The sequence below is a fragment of the Taudactylus pleione genome, unplaced genomic scaffold (genome assembly GCF_031769625.1).
Source record: "Taudactylus pleione unplaced genomic scaffold, aTauple2 ptg000038l, whole genome shotgun sequence".
NCBI classification, from domain to species: domain Eukaryota; kingdom Metazoa; phylum Chordata; class Amphibia; order Anura; family Myobatrachidae; genus Taudactylus; species Taudactylus pleione.
Window position 1 is genome coordinate 5305355 of NW_028284440.1, and position 22252 is coordinate 5327606.

The following is a 22252-nucleotide window of genomic DNA, read 5'->3' on the forward strand; positions in this document are numbered from 1 at the left end:
CCAGGTACAAAATCTGAAGGGGAAATATATCCCAGGCTTGACACCTCCATAATTACAGAGTCACAGGCTGAAGGTATGCTGAAGAATTTATAACCTTGGATTCTGTGGGCAATCTGCAGTCACTCCAGCAAAAGTTACCTTCGAGACCACAGGTTCTCAAACTCTGTCCTCAAGACCCCCAAACAGTGCATGTTTTCCAGGTCTCCTTACAGAATTATAAGTGAAATGATGCTCCACCTGTGGATCTTTTAAAATGTGTCAGTGAGTAATTACTACACCTGTGCACCTGCTGGGTGACATGGAAAATGTGACCTGTGTTGGGTCCTGAGGACCGAGTTTGAGAACCACTGCCTTGGACAAATCTATCCAAATTCAGCACTTTTTGCCCTCAGCTCCTGGGGAGCCACTGTTGTAACTGTTGATTTCATTTGAAGGATTATATATAGATACATCTCCCCTGCATCGTAGCACTTTGTATGCAGATTCAGAGACTCAGTTACACAGATATACAAGTGTTGCATATCAAATACTTGGCATATTTTCATGGTTTCCTAGTCGCATCACATTGTGACTTAAGCTGGGTACACACTAGACGATGTATGTACCCATCGATGTCGGAAGTGGCGAACCCAGCGGGCGTGCCGCCTTCGGTAAGGGAGGGGGGCATGCTGCATTCGGCAGCATGGCATCGTTAACGCTATCCCCAGATTGGACTGCATGTACAGACGACTGACGATATCGTTAACGACCCGTGGGAGCGTGCATCGTTCGTCGGTAAGTGCATACACACTGGACGATTTGAACAATATATCGTTGAAAGATATAGTTATCGTGCATATAGTTCAGCTGTATCGTCCAGTGTGTACGGGGCTTTAGACACATTTCCGTGTATATATGTTAGGGATGTGCAGGCTCGGATAGGTTCGAGTTTGCACGTTGATTTCGGATTTTTCCCTCCAAAAAAACGTAACTCAGAAAGAGGCAAAACGTCATCTTGCATGGACGAACATCATCATTCCTGGACTTTTGTCCAGGAATGATGATGTTCGTCCATGCAAGATGACTTTTTGCCTCTTTCTGAGTTACGATTTTTTGGAGGGAAAAATCCGAACTCAACGTGCAAACTCGAACCTATCCGAGCCTGCACATCCCTAATATATGTGTGTGTGTGTCTTTCTCACTCTTACTTTGCACTTACCTTGACAAAGGGGCGTGTTGCCCCGAAACTTTGGTTTTATGTGTAAGGAACACATTAAATAATTTTGTTACAGTTTGCAAGTGCCGCTGACTCTACCCGTTTACATACTTGCTACAGAAGGCACTGGAGCATTTTATGATTGTTGTACAGCGGAGTGCCGGTCCAGCAGTAATAAAAATATATATATATATATATATATATATATATATACACACATTAGTTATAGTGCGTGTGTGTGTTTGGTTTAGAAGTACCTTATCTTTGTTCACTCTACCCAGTATGCAGTATTTTCAAATTGAATATGAAATCTGCCATATAGCTTAAATATGCACAGGAATATTAACATTTAAATATGCTAAGCAGCTCCGTCCTGTGCATCACTGTGAAAGGCAACAATTTCATACTGTACTAATAATAATCATCACAAAACAAAACCACCACAGCTCATCTTTGTAGTCTGAATATGTAACTAAAATCCATGAACAAATTAAGATAATTGTTTATATTTGCTCTAAAATAGAGAAAAACAAGTGTCCCATGCATCACACAAGTCAAACTAAATCTGGGAAGTAGTAATAGCCTCTTGCATTTGCAACTTCTGGAGGCTGTATCTTTCTTACAATGTTGTCCTGGGTGTAAAACACCTTCTCCTCCTGTGTTGGATCTCGGCAGAGGACATCTCGTCGACAGAATCCTGACAGTTTCCACCAGAATTCCGACATGGATGAAAAAGATGATGCCGGAATCCTGACCTTGATATATGGGGATTGTTCGGTTTGGGGGGGAAGATTAGATTTAGGCACTAGGAGGGAGGTTGGGGATGGTTAGGCTACAGGTTTTGGGGGTTACGTACCAACAGGGGAGGGTTGGGGTTAGACTGCGGGGTGAAGGGGCTATAGTTAGTTTGCATGGGGAGGGTTAGGTACCAGGGTTAGGGTTAAGGATACTCAGCGGGTAGGGAGAGTTAAGGTTAGATGAGAAGGGTAAATATATGAACCGAACCCCTTTTGGGATATTAAGCATCAGCTGACAGGAAGGGGGTTACAGGAGGGGCTGCTACATCTAGAGGATAGAGATTTAAGGAACATGGAGGTTTCAAGGGGGAGGGAGGGGTGTCACACTTCTAAAAGTGAATTATTCCCTGTACAGTCCTATATGTGACACACTGACATTAGACTTACAATTTTTCTTGTGTTCATATTGAACTTCTACCTGATATTGAATCCAGCAGTCTCCTGCCCGGACAGTCACTGTGTTGGGATGGGAGTGTATGTGCTCCGATTGGCTGTGTGATGTGTCACTCAGCTAATAGGAGCACAGCAGACACTGCTGAGGAATTCCTGCACTTATCAGGAATCTCCACAGCGTTCCAGCAGGGCAACCCACTGGGCGCAGCTCAGCAGCTGTCAGTGGGCGGAGTTACAGAGCAGAGGCCATTAGAAATTGACCCGACAGCTCAGTCGTCTGACTGAGGTGAGCCATAACTAGTTTGGACGGGCCAGGGGGCAGAGCCGGCACAGACTTTTATTTCATACAAAATTTAGGGTGGACAGAACTTCGGCCGGCCAGTTTGAGAACCTGTGGGCCTATTTACAATGGAGGGCCAGGAGCAACAGCTTCATCCGCCCCATTGTTAATCCGGCTATGGTAGAAACAAGTAATTTAACTATTATGTTTTGAACTAAGCATACAATTGGCCAAATCATTGTTCCAAAATGCTAAACACAGCCTTCAAGACTGGAAATCACGTTATAATTCTCACAAGTCCCGTGCATCACTTTCAATTGTCCTGTGCATCACAAGGTTTGAAAAATCACGAAATTTCTCAGTTTTTAATTATTTTATTTATTTTATACCAAAGCAATCTCTGAAGTATATTTAAATAGAATATGCATTTAACAAGCATGTACCCTTTCACACTTTACATAATTATTTATTACATTCTGTTATGGTAGAAAATATTATTTTCTATGACTCACGTGCATCATAGGTATGCAATCGGGAAGCCGGCTGACGTAAGCCCGACAGCCGGCTTCCCGACTGCTTTATCCTGGCGAGGGTTAAATGACAGGCATCTAATTCTAGACACCTGTCATTTTACCGACGCCGGGAGACCGGTGCCCGGCATCCCGATTGAGTGATGCCGGGCGCCGCGAGCAGACAGCCGCCGGGGGTGGGAGGGTTAAGTTTAAGGCTCCCGGGGGGGACTTAGGGTTAGGCTAGGCTGAGGAAGGGTTAGGGTTAGGCACCCCCGGGGGGGACTTAGGTGTAGGCGGCTGGGAAGGGGGGGTTAGGTTTAGGCACTTAGAGGGGGGATTAGGGTTAGGCACTGGGGGGAAGGTTAGGGTTAGGCACCCCTAAGGAGGGTTAGGGTTAGGGGGATTAGGTTTGGTTAGTTGATACTTACCTGGGGACGAATGGGATTTTCAGCTGTGTCGGCCTGCCGCTGTCGGGATTTGAACCGCCGGATTTGTGTCCGGCGGTAATTCTTATGTATGCCCCATGATATGGTTTTAAATTTGTTTTCCTTTTAAACTGGTTTGTTAATAAATAGTTGTTATATGACAATGTAATTGCATAGTAGCAATGCCTTACTCTATAACTTAAGACCTACTAAAATCTTGGTATTTTGGCAAAGTTTGTCGTTTGAAATTGTGTAGCTGTCCCGTGCATCACCAGGAGAATCTCCCTATAGGAGGTTGTGGCACACTTTTCCAGTCCATGTTTCCAGCAGAAGAGTAAACACATCAGGTGTTTAATATTTTTTACTTGATAGCCCTATATGATTTCTTTCTTGTTTTGAGCAACAAATTTTGAAGATAAGAATTAGCAATACAGTTTCAGCTGCTTAGTGTTCTATAGCCAAGACATGGCTGAAGCTGGAACTCCTTGGTTACACTTCGAAACAGTCTGATACGTTGCCAGGGCCATAACTAGGGGTGTGCAACATGCGCCGTCGCACAGGTCGGAGGGCCCTGGGGCCAGCACAATCGCTGCCCCATTGTCCTGACTACTGGCTAGGAGGGTGAGTGGAATGGCACCCTGCAGCCAGTCTTGCTGCTACAGTTTCGCTTGGAGCGTCCTGCAGTCTGTGCAGCTACTCGGAGCAGCTCCATGCAATGCTGGCAGCCCTGCCCCCTCTGCATGATGTCATGGGGCTTGGTTGGCACATTGGACCTGGCTAGCTTGTAAGCAGGGTTGTACGCTGCCCACATTGCAAGTTTCATTTGTTATCTTAAAATTAAATATAATACATTTCTCTAAGTGTGGACCACATGGGTTTCCCTCGCATCCAATCCTAGTTGATTGGATGAATTAATGCTATATTTTTTAGGCAATAGTTATGTGAAAAATCCCTCCTTCGCATAAGTTCAAGCTATGTCAAATTGTGTCTGTAAAAGCAACTGAGATATTCAGGATTCCTCTGCCTCCTCTTCATTCGCCCCCCTTTTATTTATCAAGGTATACAGTACAGATGTGTCCTTACACATCTCTGCTGCAGTAGCACTAAAATGCCCCTCTCGGAGTGCCAGGTCCCGTGAGACTCTGCTAGCGACGGGTGCCTTTTTGTGTTTTTTGTTTGCCAAAAATGTGTGTAAGTTGCACTGCGATGCAACTAGAACGCACCAGCAGACTGTGCTGATTTATATGATATGTGACACTTTTATATCTGTGTGCGACTGAGTCTGTATACAAAGTGCTAAAATGTAGCGGCCTTAGCTTATTTCATTCCAAGTTCCATTGTGCTTCAAGTACAAACTGTGGTGCACACAGATATACAAGTGTCACATATCTAATTAATCAGCACTATCTGCTCATGCATCCCATTTTTATCGCATTGCGACCTGGACGCATTTTCAGCAAAAGAGGACTCCCAACGATAGCAGCGTTGCACAGTAACTGGCGGCTCGCTCACACCAGGCAAGTCACGCTGCGTGGCATATTGAGGCTAGATGTATGAGGACACATCTGTATATGTAATAAATGGACGTGACATAATATTTTTTTTTTCTTTAGCATGCGTGGTAAAAAAAAAAAAATAAATAATAAAAAAAATCTGTGCACATACCTTTATATGCACTGTTTATTATTTGTGTATCAACAAACAAAGAAAATTACTCCGGCGCTTATTATAAATGAATATATAAAAACTTAAATTTAAATAAATCTCAGCTGCAGAGAGTTTGGATGAGAGAGAGAGAGAGAATAAAAATTAACCATAAAGATGTGAATTGGCAGATAAATCACAGCGACCATTGCTTGTGCAGAAATTGTTCAGGACTCGATCAATAAAACAAAATATATTTAATCATACACATAGTGAATAGAAAAATAGAACTAAAAATGTTAAACATATATCACATAGTACATCTAATAACATACACTGAGATATCTTAAAAATACATAGCAATTGCTTGAAGTACTCTCGTGCAAAGCATCTTATATATTAGTAATGGTATTATCTCAATATATTGAATACCACTATCCCTTATTTGAAATATCCTGTTGCCATCCGTGTTTAGGCATATAAAGCAGTATAAATGAAGACTTGTCCTGCTATTAAAATAGGTAATATATTATCCTCATATGTGCATAGGGATAGAAAAACTGCAAGTGTCCCGTATGGATATTCAGTTCGTGAACTGGCCAGTTCTAAACAGCAGCTAAAGTTAATGCTCACCCCGCTGGTGTGCTCAATAGCCACAGGGCTTCCTGTATGAGCTCCGGCTGAAAACAAGCCTTGGATCAGGTGTCAGCGACAGCCTGCCTTCCACTGAGATGTCTTGCAAAGTAGCAGCGACCACGCTGTATAGAAACACTGTAGCAGTGGAGTTATCACGTGATTGGCACACCAGCGTCCACAATTATATAGTGTTTCTAGGCAGTACTCATCACAATGGAAACCCTAAGGGTATGTCTTTTTTGGGGATTAAACATATCAAGCCAACTTATAGATGCCTAGCATCTGTGAAAGTGCAGGTCTTGGCTTTGTCTATCTGGTTTTGACCTCATGGACTTCGAAGAAAGAGAGTTAACCAAGGTATTTTTACCATAACTCTCCTTTTATGTTATTGTTCAGCTTTGACTTGACGGATCGAGATGACACAGGGCAGGTTGTTTTTTAAGCTGGCTATACACCAGACCAACTTTCCTCCAACCATCCAACTAGTTGGTTGGTTGGAATGAAAATCCGGTAAGCATGGGAGCAAATAACAATCAGCCATTTGTTCCCAAACACCGGAAAACGGACGAAAGCCGTTGTTCAGACAAGTTTTTTAAATCAAACAGATTTAACCAACTTGCCTGAACAACCTTTTTCGTGTTTTCTGGTGTTCGTGAGCAAATTGCTGATTGGAATAAAAGCTGGTAATGTATGGGAGCACATGAAAATCAGCAAATTGCTCACAGACACCAGAAAACGCGAAAAAGGTTGTTCAGGCAAGTTTTTCACTTATGTTTTTGATACCGCAATTTACTGGTTCCTAGTGACCTATTTATCAAGCCTTTTTACATAAAATGTTGAAACTGGAGGTTCTGCATAATTTTATGTATTGATGCTATGTACTAATAGCTTAATGCAAGAGATTTCACAGAAATAGAATTAGTGCTGTAGATTGCAATCCCCATTATTAGCAATAGGATGTAACTCGCCGTAACAGCAGTTCTTGGAATAACTGTGCCTGCAAGTTACATTAAACACATAGCTTTATTAAAAATTAAAAAGTTAATGACGATACGAACTAATAATAATGGCGGAACTGCAGCGATTATTAATACATTGGACCCTTAGTTGCCAGATGTAAAAGCCACACGCACATGCAGGGGGGGTTTCTGAGTACCTAGAACCCAGAACCCCCCCCCCCCCCCCCCCGGGCAACGATTTTTATTTTTTTTTGCAGCTGATTACAAGTTAGAGGGCCGGAACGGGGCAGAGCTGTGTTCCGCCACCTCCGGCCCACCTTACCCGGCCACAGCAGTCAGAGACTTCAGCTAATGTGACCACCAGTACTGCGGCCGTTCCTTCCGCCTGCCCAGCCGGAACTGGGAGGAAGTCTAGCATCAGCACCTCCCAACCCGTTCCGACCTCCACACTCACCGCATGTGACTCTTTCCTGCATGTGTCTCAGAAGAGCCGGCCGAGGCTGGAGGAGATGTCAGCGCCAGAGCAGGAGGATGCTGAAAGTAATGTCTAAACCCTGACCCTGACATCAAGGTACAGGAGCAGGTAGGCTGCTAAAAAATAGGCTAGAATGGATACAGGTGGCAGGAGGGTACTGGAGGCTACAAGGAAAACAGGAGGCAGGGGGGACACAAGAGGCTGCAAGGGACACAGGAGGCAGGGGAGACACGAGTGCAAGGGGGACACAGGAGACGGGGGACACGAGGCTGCAAGGGATACAGGAGGCGGGGGGGACACGAGGCTGCAAGGGACACAGGAGGCGGGGGGGACACAAGGCTGCAAAGGACACAGGAGGCAGCGGGGACACGAGACTGCAGGGGGGACACAGGAGGCTGTTAGGGACACAGGAGGTTGGGACACGGGGAGGGGTGGCAGGAGAGACAAATGTGACACAGGTAGCAAAAGTTTGGAGTGACACGTAGCAGTGGAGAAACAATGCTGGAAAGATAGGTGGCTGGAGGCTGGAAGTGACACTGGGCAGATGATGGTGGTAGGCAATGGCCTCCATAACCGTAGAATGGAACTGTGACAAACTGACATTTAAAGCACCGTTAAATTACTTTACATTTAGTTCAAATGTTAAAATTGCACTGGTAGTATAAATTTTGTCTGTACATACTGTTACACATTGTGCATAAGTAAGATTTATGCCCAGATGCCTTGTTTTATTAATATTATTAACAATGTTATTTATTATTTATATTAAAACACTTAAAGTACACAATAAAGTATATGTTGCAGGCTTATTCTGGTTAGACTTTTTTTGTCATTGGTTCTGTAACAAATCATTTGGAAACCCCCCTTTCAAAATCCTGCGTTTGCCACTGAATTCAATTATTGAAATCTGGGTGCCATTTGGTCCACCCAAACGTTACGCCTCACCAATCTGAGGTTGCCAGTGAGTTTCACTGGCAATTTAAAGTGCCTCTAAGCCAAAAACAAATAGTTGCTGTCTATGTAAGAGCTATTAGTAATGGCCTCAAATATGTATGAGTTTCCATACTGTGGCAGAACTTTGTATTTGATACAGATTTTTTTTAAGTTTGTCATGTAGCAGAGTGCAACGTACTGCTCTGTAATCCGCTCCTGCAATGGTGGCTAAAAGAAGCAACCTATTGTGTAATTCAGTGGGGTTACCGGCAGGAAGTCTTACAAGATTAGGAAACACATGGTCATAATTGCATATAAAATCTTTTCAGTTTCAATAAGCACTAAAACATTTTTATGTATTTTTTAATATGACCTTTTAATTTAAGGTATGATTGAAAAAAATGTGCTTACCATTACAGTTGTGTAAAGTGTCTGTGCTAATAAATTACACAAACTAAACTAAAAATATCCCAAGAGCTATGGGTTCAAGCATACAAATACACATTTATTGATTCATTACATAAAATATTTCACTGACTGCAGTCCTATAGTTACTCTAAAACCAAACCTAGAACAATTACCTGACCGTGGACCTGCATTAATTGCAACTGTGTACGGCAGGCTGTATACCTCTCCAGTATCCTCCCAATACAGATGAGGACCTGATTATGAGCTTCCTGTAGGAGCTCTCATAACACTGAAATTATCCATCATTATTTATAGACAGTGTGGATCTGACCGACCGCCGCGGTGCAACCAGTGCTGCCGCCATTGTGAGTGGACAGGACCCAGAACATCTCTCCAATAGGAGGTATTATGTTAGTTTGTCCCTTCCGTACCAGGCAGCAGGCTGCTGGGAGAGAGACCGCAGTAATTAACGGCTTCCACTGGAAGTAAGGATTTGGATTGATCATTCCCGTAAATGCCTGGTCGTTTTAGAGTTTTCCTATGTTCTGTACACATTGCAGTATTAGAGAAAAGCATCTTCATATTGAACATAGACTAATACAGGATTCCCCTGTTAGTGTATTAAACAACCGCTTTATTTAGGACTATTGGATTCCTTATATACCACTTGGGTATTTTATGTATGGGACACATTTCTATCAATTGTGTCCCATGCATGTGCAGGTCTATGCAATTATCGAGGTTTGCTAATCACTCTACCCCTAGCAGACCTATGTCAATTGCAATCAGATGTAATTGTTACAATTTTGTCTTTTCCCATGGTAGTTTAATGTATCTATCTTTTTATGTTTGGTTTTAGAGTAACTATAGGACTGCAGTCAGTGAGATATTTTATGTAATGAATCATGTATTTGTATGCTTGAACTCACAGCTCTTGGGATATTTTTATTTTAAAATTAAATGGGTCCAGCGCTTGGTTTATAGGGATGGTGTGTATTAATCTCTATGGATGGTGGTATAAATAAATGATAAGCAAACTAATCTGGTATTAAAAGTATTCCGGTACTATTTTACTTTAATTCTACAAGAAATTAATATTTAAGTAGCAATCATCACAGAAAAAAACAAGTATAAAGCATGATATAGAAATGAAAATAAAAAATATTATTAATATTGATAATATGTGGTTGCAAGGCTAAATAGAATGAGCGTTCCCAGAGTCTGTAGGGAGAGGTCAGTTCTGTGTCGTGTATGGAAAGTGCTGATCCGACACTGCTCCGGAACGTGCCGCACTGCCTGTACACCTAACTCCCGTTGGTGGACCCGTCCCGGGTCGTTCACAGTGCGGTGATTCCAGGAACTGTGGACAATGCTCTCGGGGGTGGTGCGCTCAGTAAGTGCTCCAGGGAGACAGTTACCGAGTGCCATGTCCCTTACAGAGGTTCAGAGCGCTGACACTAACCATAAGCTCCGTTGCGCTGTGTACCTGTGTTCGTCGTTTTCTTCTGGCACCGCTGCTCCGTTCCTGCAGTGTTGTTCTCAGTCAGTGATGCTGCATACACCTGTTCTTTGGGAACCTAGTCTTGTAGCCTTTTGTGATAAGAATAGGATCCTTGTGGGGATGATGATGATAATGCCTCTATGCGTTTCAGCCCTCAAGGCCGCCTTCTATTATTCCACTAATATTCCACTATTAATTGTGAAATTATGTAATCCTATTTTTTAACTTTCATTTATGTAGTCTATATAATTATGTTTGTTTTTTCGGTAGGCTTAGGTTAATATAGAACCCTAGTTAGCAAATGGTGGTACCAGTGATGCATGGATATTAGATCACTGTTGCCTAGAATGGATTTGACTTCATTGTCCTTATTCAGGCCTCGTGGAGCAAATGTTTTTGATTCATACATCCATATTAATTCATTTTTTGTTGATAAAATTAGTAAAATTTCCCCCTCTCCAGTTTTTTCACTTCCTGAATGCCTAGAAAGTTCAGTAATTTTGGGTCGCTATTATGATCTCTAAAATGTTTTGATAAATTATGATCCTCAAGGCCCTTTTTGATGTTCCGTATATGTTCCTGAATACGTATCTTAAGTGGCCTAATAGTCCTTCCTATATACTGTTTCTGACAGTCATATTCTAACAGCTATATCGCCCTCTTACTGTTACATGTGACATGTGATCATGGTTTTAATGTCATATTCAATGTTTGTATGGTTTGATTTGAAATGAGTCGTTGGTTTGGTAGTTGATATTTTATTGTTGGTGCATCCTGTACATGTGCCGCAATAATAAAATCCATTTGCAGGTGCAGAGTTCATGATGGTTGTTTTTCTATTTTAGGAGGAATGTGGTTGTAAACAAGTTTCTTTCTACGATCTGGGGCTTTCCTAAAAATGACTTTGGGTTGTTCTGTTAGGTGATCAGCCAATATTTCATCCTCTAATAGGATGGGTCAGTGTTTCTTCAAACTGTTTTGTATGGCTTTAGATTGTTTGGAATATTCTGTAATGAAGAGGGCAGTGGTATTACTAATCGTATCTTCCTTTGTTTTATATTTCAGAAGATCATTCCTCTCTGTATTGTCTACTTGATTGAATGCTTGTTTGATGACCACTGGTTCATATTGTTTGTCTAGAAGCTGTTCTGTTAGTTTATTGCCTTGTAGTTTAAACTCCTCATTTTTGGAACAGTTTCTTTTGAGTCTAATGAATTGACTTCTTGGTATTGATTTTAGCCAGTTTGGATGGTGCCAACTACTTGATAGTTTTATTCTATTTACATCTACTTGCTTATGAAATGTTCTGGTCAGTATTTGGTTGTTCTTTATATAGATGTCAAGATCTAGGAATTCGACACGTTCCTTACTGTATTTAGCTGTAAATTTGAGATGATTCTGGTTCTGATTGATGTTTTCTAGAAAGTTTTGTAATTGTGTTTCGTCACCGCGCCAGATAAAGAGAATATCATCAATATAACGTCTCCAGAGTACGAGATTCGCTCCGAATTCTGGGTTTCCCCAGATATGATGGTCCTCCCACCAACTCATAAAGAGATTGGCGTAACTCGGAGCGAATCTCGTACCCATCACGGTGCCAGTGGTTTGTAAATAGAACGTACCTTCAAACCAGACATAGTTTACCTATTTTAATACAACTGTAAATACAGACATAAAAGAATTATCAACTATCTAGCAACTAAATCCCACATTTCTGTAGGAATGTTTTATTATTTGAGAACTATACATTTTCTGCTACAAATAGCACTACCTCAGAAGAAAATTGCTACTGAAGAAATGTAAACAGAACAAGATAGACATGCAATGCTGCCAATCACAAGGCAGAAAAGAACTACCTATCAGAAAGGGTTTTAACAAAACTGGCTAATTGAAAAACCACTCCCCTTCTACCTTTTTAAAAAGGTTGGAAGCTAACATTAGATATCACAACTACCTAGAAGAAGGCCTTGAGGGCTGAAACGCGTAGAGGCATTATCCATCATCATCCCCACAAGGATCCTTTTCTTATCACAAAAGGCTACAAGACTAGGTTCCCAAAGAACAGGTGTATGCAGCATCACTGGCTGAGAACAACACTGCAGGAACGGAGCAGCGGCGCCAGAAGAAAACGACGAACACAGGTACACAGCGCAACGGAGCTTATGGTAAGTGTCAGCGCTCTGAACCTCTGTAAGGGACATGGCACTCGGCAACTGTCTCCCTGGAGCACTTACTGAGCGCGCCACCCCCGAGAGCATTGTGCACAGTTCCTCGAATCACCACACCGTGAACGAACCCGGACGGGTCCACCAACGGGAGTTAGGTGTACAGGCAGTGCGGCACGTTCCGGAGCAGTGTGGGATCAGCACTTTCCATACTCTGCCCGCTTTACCTAGACGCCACGAGACAGACCAGTATGTGCACCAACTGATTAAGAAGCATAGTGAACACAAAAAGGGAAAAGGTCCAAGGACCAGATCCAAGACTCTATAGTGGAACACTCTTATATTTTATTTATGCTGATTAGCTATAACTTTTAATGAATATTAATTGTAAAATTGGACTTGCATAACACACAAACACTAAACATTATAGAAAAAGAGTGTGAGGGAGAAACGTTATTATCCCTGTGAGGACGGCGAAATATAGAGACAATACAACACACGTTCACAAAAAATACACAATACTAGATAGTATTGGTGCGACAAAGACAGTGTATAAAATACATCCAGGTCATATAAATGTTCAAGGGTTAGTAATCAAAAGTTTGTATAATTAAAGAGATACAAAAATATCAGTGGGACAAACTTAACCTGTAATGAAAAAATCTCTAAGAATGTTCGTAATAGACGTCAGTTCCTGTAAATGGATCGAATAATATAAAGATATACCATGTAGTACAGAAAGAAGAAAATGGAGGGGTGTAAGAAAACCTGATCCATCACAGAGTTCTGCTGCTTGCCATTATGCTGTTCCAGAGAATGGGAAGTGAGAGACCCGTGTGTCACAGTAACCCCACAAAATTAAAGTAAGGTCACGACCCTGTAGCAGGCATTCATTTCAATCCCCTACTTGTCATACTATATTAACATTGGACAAATGAGGGGGGAAGTTACTGGGCTGCAGACGGGAGGTGAAAAGAATACGAGGTCAAAGTATACCTTTAGTTATTATTAGCCTTAAACAGCCACAGAGAAAGGTTAAATTACAGTGGCATTTATACTGACGATATTGGATCAGAACCTCTATATACCTCTGCCTGTACCTTCTAAAATCCTACCTATAAACCTCTAAGGATGACGCCAATTTGTGTACGCAGTCATACAGTAAATAAAAGACTCCAGACTTGGAACGTGTGGTTCCGAAGCACAAAGTATTATTCAAGTAAAAAGTACAGTCAGTTACACGCTATTGATTCAGACACAATTAGACGCAAAGGAATTACACAGACCCCAAGTACAGTATACATACGCATGCGCTCTGGACCAGATCCCGGCATTCAGAAAGAAAACCTCCGTCAATCAGCATTCAGCAAGAAGACTAAAAACCCAGTGCTTGAGCACACATATTTATACCCCCCCAGAATAGACAGGACAATAGAGAAGTTTCTTGCTTATTCCATTGGTTCCCATGGGGGAACCATCTGTTACAGAGTGTTTGACAGGCTGGTTCAAATAGACTCAACCCTGCCTCCAACAACTGGGGTCTCTGCCCTCCCGCCCCCTAACAGTCATCCTAACAGTTCATAAAATATACATTTTGTTGCTTGTAGTCTCTGCGGTCCATAAGTTGAGAATGCATGATGCGATCTCCACACCGATAATACCGGAATTCTGTTGAAAGAGTACGCATCAGTACGAAACCAAACACTGCTCTCTTAGCATGTATAAAACCTTAGTTATCAAATATCTTTATTTCACAGCATTTAAACTAACTGAACCAACTTAAATCTTATACTTTAAAGCTTATTAAACCTTTTATGTGGATATGTAATGTGTGAGTATGCAGGGTTTGATATAAAGACGCTAGTTAACTCGGGGCAGATGCGTGCGTATTAATGTGTGTATGAGAAATAGTGCACTTAACACTTACTAAGTGAACACCTAGCAGTGTGGATTGCTGAGCATGATAGTTCCACATGCCCCCTGTCACAGCAGCCCCCACCTTTCCTGTATTCAAAGGAATAGTTATTTTGTTCTCCCAGACTCTTGTGTGAATGCAAATGTGTTACCCCAAGCTGTGAAGCTGAGGCCATCCTGTCTGGGTGTGGGGCTAAAACCTGTTTAGGATTCAGACAAATCCAATTGTGTAGATCAATGCCTGGATTATATTACAATTGCCACAACTATACTTGTCTGCATACATGGATTCCCAATTTGTATGTAAAAACACTCATTGTCTATTCTATTTACTTTTACTCAGGAAGCTGTTCTTCTAGTTGCCCTTGGTAGATTATCAAAAACATTGCCATCTGTTCTTAGCTCGTGAGTTGTAACTTAAAGTGACGCTGGTCGCAAAATGGCGTCTTGCAGATTCTTGTTTCTAAAATGGAGTCTAGCTGCCATTCACAAGATGGCGTCGCGCACGCTTCAATTTTAAACTGATCTTGTCTCAGCCAATTATCCAGCTTCGACAATACCATATAGTACAGAAAGACAAAAGTATGGGGTGTCAAGAACCCGTTCCGTCAACGAGTTCTGCTGCTTCCCATCTTGCAATAAGTAGAGGCTGGGAAGTGAGAGACTCGTGCTTCACAGTAGCCCCAAGAAAAAATATAGTCAATATCAAACCCCTTTAGCAGACATTTGTTTCTACCCCTTTATTGTCTTGCTAATTAGCATAGGACAAAAGGAGAAGGTGGAAATTACTCGGCTGCGGGTGGGTAGAGATAGGAGTGTACAGAGAAAAGTATATCCTTTACTAGTACAAGTATATAATCATATGATATAATTCTAAATCTCTTTGCACATATTGAATTCAATATCTTATCTGTTGTGAATAAAGTGGCAGCTTGCCAGCAATTTAAATCATGCAACATTCCTAATGACGCAATTATAAGTCACACAGAAAAATAGTTGAATTGTTTATGAATACATTCAATTTATATAATGTAGCAATGTTAGATTTCAGGAGCTATGGGCCATAGACACTAAATGAAAAAAAGAGAAAATAGTTCCCAAAATGGTTATACGGGCTGGTTCTGAAACTAATGGTATAAATTAACATATTTATCTTGTCTATTATGAGAGATCTAACCTGATAGCTTATCAGTAGATTGTGTCATGCAGTGTTCTTCATATAATGCTCATAAATCGGCAGAAACCCTGAAAATATAATATAAAATTCAAATTGAAATTATAGACTTTGTATATGCAGTCTAGCAATGTATTTGTATATGCAGTCTAGTCATTTATATGACCTGGGTGTATTTTATACACAGTCTTTGTCGCACCAATACTATCTAGTATTGTGTAGTTTTTGTGAATGTGTGTTGTATTGTCTCTATATTTCGCCGTCCTCACAGGGATAATAACGTTTCTCCCTCACACTCTCTCTTTTTCTATAATGTTTAGTGTTTGTGTGTTATGTAAGTCCAATTTTACAATTAATATTCATTAAAAGTTATATTTTATTTATGCTGATTAGCTATAAGAATGCTCCACTATAGAGTCTTGGATCTGGTCCTTTGACCTTTTCCATTTTTTTTTCTGTATTCTTTCTCTGAGTAGCACCACCACAACTCCTACATATTTACAGACGTGTTTATGGTAATACTGTGGAGATAGCGCCCTCCCCTTTTTTTCAAGCTTTCATTGACAATTATCCACAATATCTTTCAATTTAAACTTGATATTATGGTGTTATTGTTACCTGTGCGGTGAGTTCTCCTTCCTTCTCCTTTCCTTTTACTTTATTTAAGAAGCATAGTGACTCAGACACAGTAGCGGGACGCCGCACTATCCATCTCAGGACTCTGCCATTTGCACGACACGGAACTGACCTCTCCCTACAGACTCTGGTAACGCTCATTCTATTTAGCCTTGCAACCACATAATATTATTATTATCAATATTAATAATATTTTTTATTTTTATTTCTCTATCACGCTTTATACTTGTTTTTTTCTGTGATGATTGCTACTTAAATATTCATTTCTTGTGTAGAATTAAAGTAAAATAGTACCGGAATACTTTTAATACCAGATTAGTTTGCTTATCATTTATTTATACCACCATCCATAGAGATTAATACACACCATCCCTATAAACCAAGCGCTGGTCCCATTTAATTTTATTGTATGCTATTTTAAGGTGTGGGGAAACCCTGAGGTTTGCAAGCAGCTAGTTAACAAAGTGCGCAGAACAAATACCCATATTTTACTATATTTTTATTTTAGTTCATGTCATTTATTAGCGCAGACACTTTACACAACAACTTTGCTTTCCTTTTGAGTGTTTTGCAGGATCCCTCATAAGTGTCAGCTGCTTTTAATGATAAAGGTTAACATCTGTATGCAAGCGCACTTGTTTCTTTTTATTTTTCTGCTTACCATTATACCTAAGAATTGCATCTGAAACATTTTCTGACTTGTGTGCTTGCCCATTTCCTGCTCCATCTGTCTTCTCAGTTGAAGTTAATTTAATCTTTTTTTCTTTTGACGTTGGCATTCTCATACAGTATTAGGTATTGCAGAATGCTCTGCTGTTACAGCATCCAGAGCTGTTTCTACATTTTCTTGAAACTCTGGTGATTGCATGACAGGTTTCCTGTACAAACATGAGCAGCTCTAGCTACTGTAACACTAGCATCGTTAAATGTAGTGTATGAAGGCTCATTATTATGCTACATCCTTTTTTTTTAATGGATTTCAGCAGAGATGACCAAAGGGAGAGTAGAGTGTAATATATAATCGGAACAGGCTGGACTTGCCCAAACTTGTGATGTGTTGTGGGGCATAGTTTGCTGTTGTCTTGGAAGAGCACATGGTGGAGTTGCTCTGTGGGGGCAAGTTCCATATGGTAGTAGCAGGTGTAGATGTAAATTAAGTAAATATATAGATTTCTGTATATCTAATATGCTCCAGGTTCCTAGCTACTGTCTGGTAGACAGTCAGCAACTTTGATTGCCAGACTACCTGTGAATTGCTGATGAAAGGTTGGTCAGTGTTTCTCTAGTCTCTCTCGCACTGCCTGGGTAGCAGGTAGAGGCCTGCAGAGTGAGAGAGAGAGACCATTGCTTGTGATTGCGCTGTGCTAAATGCCGTTTTGTGAGTTGGACTAGGACATTCCGCCTTGAGAAAGGGAATTGTATGTTAGAGCTGGACAGACTAGGATTTATTTTTATGTTTTGTTTATATTGTGCTCTCAGATAAAACTAGCTGCGGACACTTGTACCAAGGCCCTGGACTGGTGTGCTACAAACTGCGTGCAAGGTGCTGCCATTTACCCCAGGAGACTGCGGTCCTAACCTGATCTTGCGACATATAGTAGAGAATGCAAGCAGTGCACTTAAATTGCAGCCATAAAAATATATATGAAAAATTCAAAGTGACAAACGCCCTTTTTTTTTTTATCTTGAATGAGACTGCTTTTATTGTGAATGCTGTCATTGTCGGATGCTTAGGGAAGCCAGATTCTGCTTCCCCTCTTGTACAAATGTCAGTTTTTAGTTTGTCAATAATCCTTGGCATCAGTAAGACTCAAGTGAAAATATGCCTTTTGCGGTTCCACTGACAGGAAGGGTGCCAAAAGGCCTGCCCAATGACCTTTAGGCCAACTTTTTCTTTCAGCGGTTCTTTAAAAAATTCCTAAATAGGTAACAACATCATTATACTTTGCCATGTCTTTTACTTTGCCGTTGCACGGGACTTTCATCCCCAGTGTTATGCTTGCATGACTGGGGAAAGCAGATCCCAGTGTATATAAAAGCACAAATACTGATTTTTCCTCTCTATAGACACATTTCTTCTGAGAATACTATCGATCGTTTGTGTATATTCCCAGTGTATTGAGGGACGCCTCATTGAGTATTCTTTCATATTTATGAACTTATGGATATTGGCCTGTTTATGGAGCATTTTTACTCTGTGTGTATTTCACTGTATTATCTGTTATAATATTTTTCATGTTTTCGCCGATATTCACTCTTGTGGTGGGTATTATCACTTATCACGACTCACTAAGCACTTACACTGATTATTCTTAGATTTATTTCTTCATGTTCTATTTTTTTATGAAGCTAAGAAACTTAGCTTCTTGTCCAGTGATTCCTACATTTTAAAATAATGAATTAAAGGTTATATTTTATTATGTTATTTTAGGTATGCCCCACTAATTTGGAGTTCTCTGCCTTCTTTTCTTGTTCATTTTCCTAAGAGTATAGGTACAGAGTAAGAAAGCTTGTTATGTTTTCTCCCAGGGCTTACCTCAATTATTGCCCAGCTATGCGCCTCTGGAAGCCGCAGTTTGGAGGCAGGGTGGAGCACCCGGGGTTCCATTGAAGGTAGTGCGCGGCGATTCCAGAAACAGGAGAATGCAGGGACACTCGTGCTCTATGCCCCGAGTAGCCCACTGCCCAGCGTTGTATGTATGACCACTGTGTGCATGTGCCGGCTGTTTCTAGATCTGCCAGCCCAGGAACTTGTGCGCTGGAGACCCTATGACGTGTCGAGCCCAGAAGCCTGTGCGCTGGTGACCCTAAGACGTGGAGGCATTGCGGCGGCTGCACTGCGCATTTGCTCCACCAAGTAAGGTCAGAGGGTGATAAAATGGCGCTGCAAATAGGGAACAGGCATCCTGTTCTTTTGGATTGCCTGCAGAGCATCTTAGCTCTGGAAACTAGACATTAACAAGGATGGATTTTGAGCCTTCACCCCAGCAGCCAAGTAATGCCCAGTCAAGGTAGGTCCCTTTTAGTGGGATATATATATATATATATATATATATTGAAAAAGTTCGGCACTCAGGTAAAACTGCGAGTACAGAGGCATGTCAACGTTTCAAGGTCTGCAGACCTTTTCGTGTTGTACAGTCCTGACGAAAGGGTCTGCGGACCTTGAAACGTTGACATGCCTCTGTACTGAATTTCAATATGATATAAGTATACATTTCTTTTCTATTTTCAAAGGGAGTGCCTCCTCGGTTTTGTTCTTCTCCTGGGGGGTCTCCATACCTCACATAGGAGGAACATTGTGACGTGTGTGTATATGTGTATATATGTGTGTGTATATATATATTATATTCCTGATGATGGGCGGCACTCTCTTTGAAATGTAATCACAATTGCCGGTGCCCTTCGTAGGTAGGCCCTACACAGAGCCCCAACAATAGAACCGAAGAACGGCAGCACTTGGACTAAATCACTCCATACAACAGCAGGTAAGTCTGCAATGTTTCGATGATTTATTTCATAGTCATCAGGGCAAAAGAATACACAAAAAGACGCTTACTTTATACCATTTCCCACACCACCTGCAAAACAGCAGCTGGGACCAGAAACAGGCTCCCACCAGTGACGTCATACTTCATTTCCCATTGCCATAGTGACTATACAAACAAGTAATGACAAATACGTAATACAAAGCGCCAGAATAATCATTAAGTATCAGCAATAAATCCATAATAAATGACTATAAATATTACATTTATGTAGCATTGACACTGGGTCGAGTGACCAGCCGGTAACGCGGCATTTAGCGCTGGCTAATCTTGCTACATTGAGATATATTCTCATTGATCATACCCCTGAGTCCATTAGGGGCGGGGATAGATCTGAGACTTTTTTATTTTTTATTTTTAAGACGTGAGACTCGCTGGATATTTATCGCCTGGGTACTTTGGCCACGAGAGGGCTTAATGAAAACCTGGGCTTGCATTGCCTTTTGTAATATTTATAGTCTATTATGGATTTATTACTATAATTTAATGTTTATGGATTTATTACTGTAATTTAATGTTTATTCTGGTGCTCTGTATTATGTTTTATTTGTCATTACTTGTTTGTATAGTCACTATGGCAATGGGAACTGAGGTATGACGTCACTGGCGGGCGCCTGCTTCCGGTCCTGGCTGCTGCTGTCTTGCACAAGGTATGGGAAATGGTATAGCGTCTTTTTGTGTATTCTTTTGCCCTGATGACGACGAAATGAGAGTCCCACACCTGTGCCAGCTCAGCAGCCTAACCAATCCAAGAACTTGGATTGGATGAAAATATATCTTTTGTATCTAAAGAGTTTTAACCTTACAAAGGTCTAATAGATCTAGGTCAGAAGTAAGCCTTGATTATGAGCCTAATGCTCTCTACTGAAAATTGTTTTGGTGAGGATTTGGATGACTTGTCCAGAGTGGAGAGATTCAGGAGAACGTAAGATCGTTTGATATTGATTTAGTGGAAAGCATGTTGAAAAATATCCATTAAACCATGAATTATAAGGAGGTTTCAGTACAGAAGGATGAACAGGATTTTCTATTTAAAGATAGAATCAAGAGATAGAAACTTTCAAATTCATAAGGTTATGAAAGGGATGATGACTAAAGAATGGATAAACCTAGACAAAAGGTATAGTAATTTTAACTGCATAGAGCTGGGCTCGACAAATTTTTGTAAAATCTAGGAGCCATCTTAAAAGTTTAGGAGCCAGACCATCGTCCATTACCAAAATATATGAAAGCTTGTATAGACCACCACACATGCCTTTTCAGTGCGCCTCAACCTCCCCACATGCCGTCAAATCACCACACATGCCTCTTTAATGGTCATCAGATTCTGCAACATGCCCATACCAGCACCTGTAATAGTGCCCCCAAAATTAATGCTTCCTGTATTAGTGCTCCCAATAGTAATGCCCCTGTAAAATTTCCCCCATTAGTAATGCCCCTGTAAAATTTCCCCCATTAGTAATGCCCCCTGTAAAAGTGCCACCAGTAGTAAGGCCCCTGTAAAAGTGCCCCCAGTAGTAATGCCCCCTGTAATAGTGCCCCCAGTAGTAATCCCCCTGTAATAGTGCCCCAAGTAGTGTCACGGTTGGTGCTTGAGGGATACCTGTCTCAGGTGATTAACTGGATTCAGTAGAGGCCAGCTTGACTGGAACCATGGATGTTGTAAATAGCTCTATTTGCATATGAATTGTATGGCAATGAGAACTGCCTTTGATGATGAATGACAGGAACAGGAAACTTGTAACTTTGGAGTGGAACCAGTAGAAAACTTGGAGGAACCGGACTGGACCGACAGGAAGGCTTGCTGAGCTGGACGGGGTACCAGTAGGTAGACTTGCAGAATTGGACTATGAACCAGAAGCATTTCCAGATGCGCCAGGTATAGCTATTAGCAGGATTGCTGATTGAACTGGTCTGGGAGCCAGCAGGATTTCCGGATGTGCTAGGTATAGCTATTAGCAGGATTGCTGAATGAACTGGTCAGGGAACCAGCAGGATTTCTGGATATGCCAGGTATTGCTGTTAGCAGGATTGCTGGATTTAACTAGTCTGGGAACCAGCAGGATCTCTAGATATGCCTGGTTTTACTGCCAGCAGGATTACTGCATAAACTGGTCTGGGAACCAGCAGGATTTCTGGATGCACCAGGGGTTGCTGCCAGCAGGAGCCTGGGATACACTTGTACACAGAGAGACAGATATAGCACAATCTGTACACTATGGAAAGTAACAAGATGTTCAGGCACTGAATGCTATCAGAGGAGGGTGTTTATACCCTGGGTCTCGCAGGAATTGGTGGATACAGTCAGTAGCACTCTGAGTGGTGGAGGGCACAACATGCAGAAGGAGCAAACATATCTGCAGTACCGAGAGTCAGAACTACACCTGCGATTCCAATCAAGACTAACAGTGTTCACAGACAGGAAAGGACCCAGGTGAATAATCAACGTGGAAAGGAGTGCATAGTCCAAATGCATACAGAGGAGTGCTGCAGGCAGCATGATCAGAGCAGATCTCCCAGGCAAATTACACATACAGATCCACGAGACAGTTGGCAGGGGTAAGTCTAAAGGCAAAAAGGTGACAAAACTAGTCAGGGTCGTGGCAAGTAGTAAGCATCCTGTAATAGTGCCCCCAGTAGTAAGCCCCCTGTAATAG

At 41.5% G+C, this 22252-nt stretch overlaps 1 protein-coding gene across 1 annotated transcript in view; it reads left to right on the forward strand.

The window, feature by feature from the left end:
* TBC1D15 (TBC1 domain family member 15) overlaps window positions 1-22252 on the forward strand; it is a 141404-nt gene that overhangs the window by 862 nt on the left and 118290 nt on the right. The window lies entirely within an intron of this gene.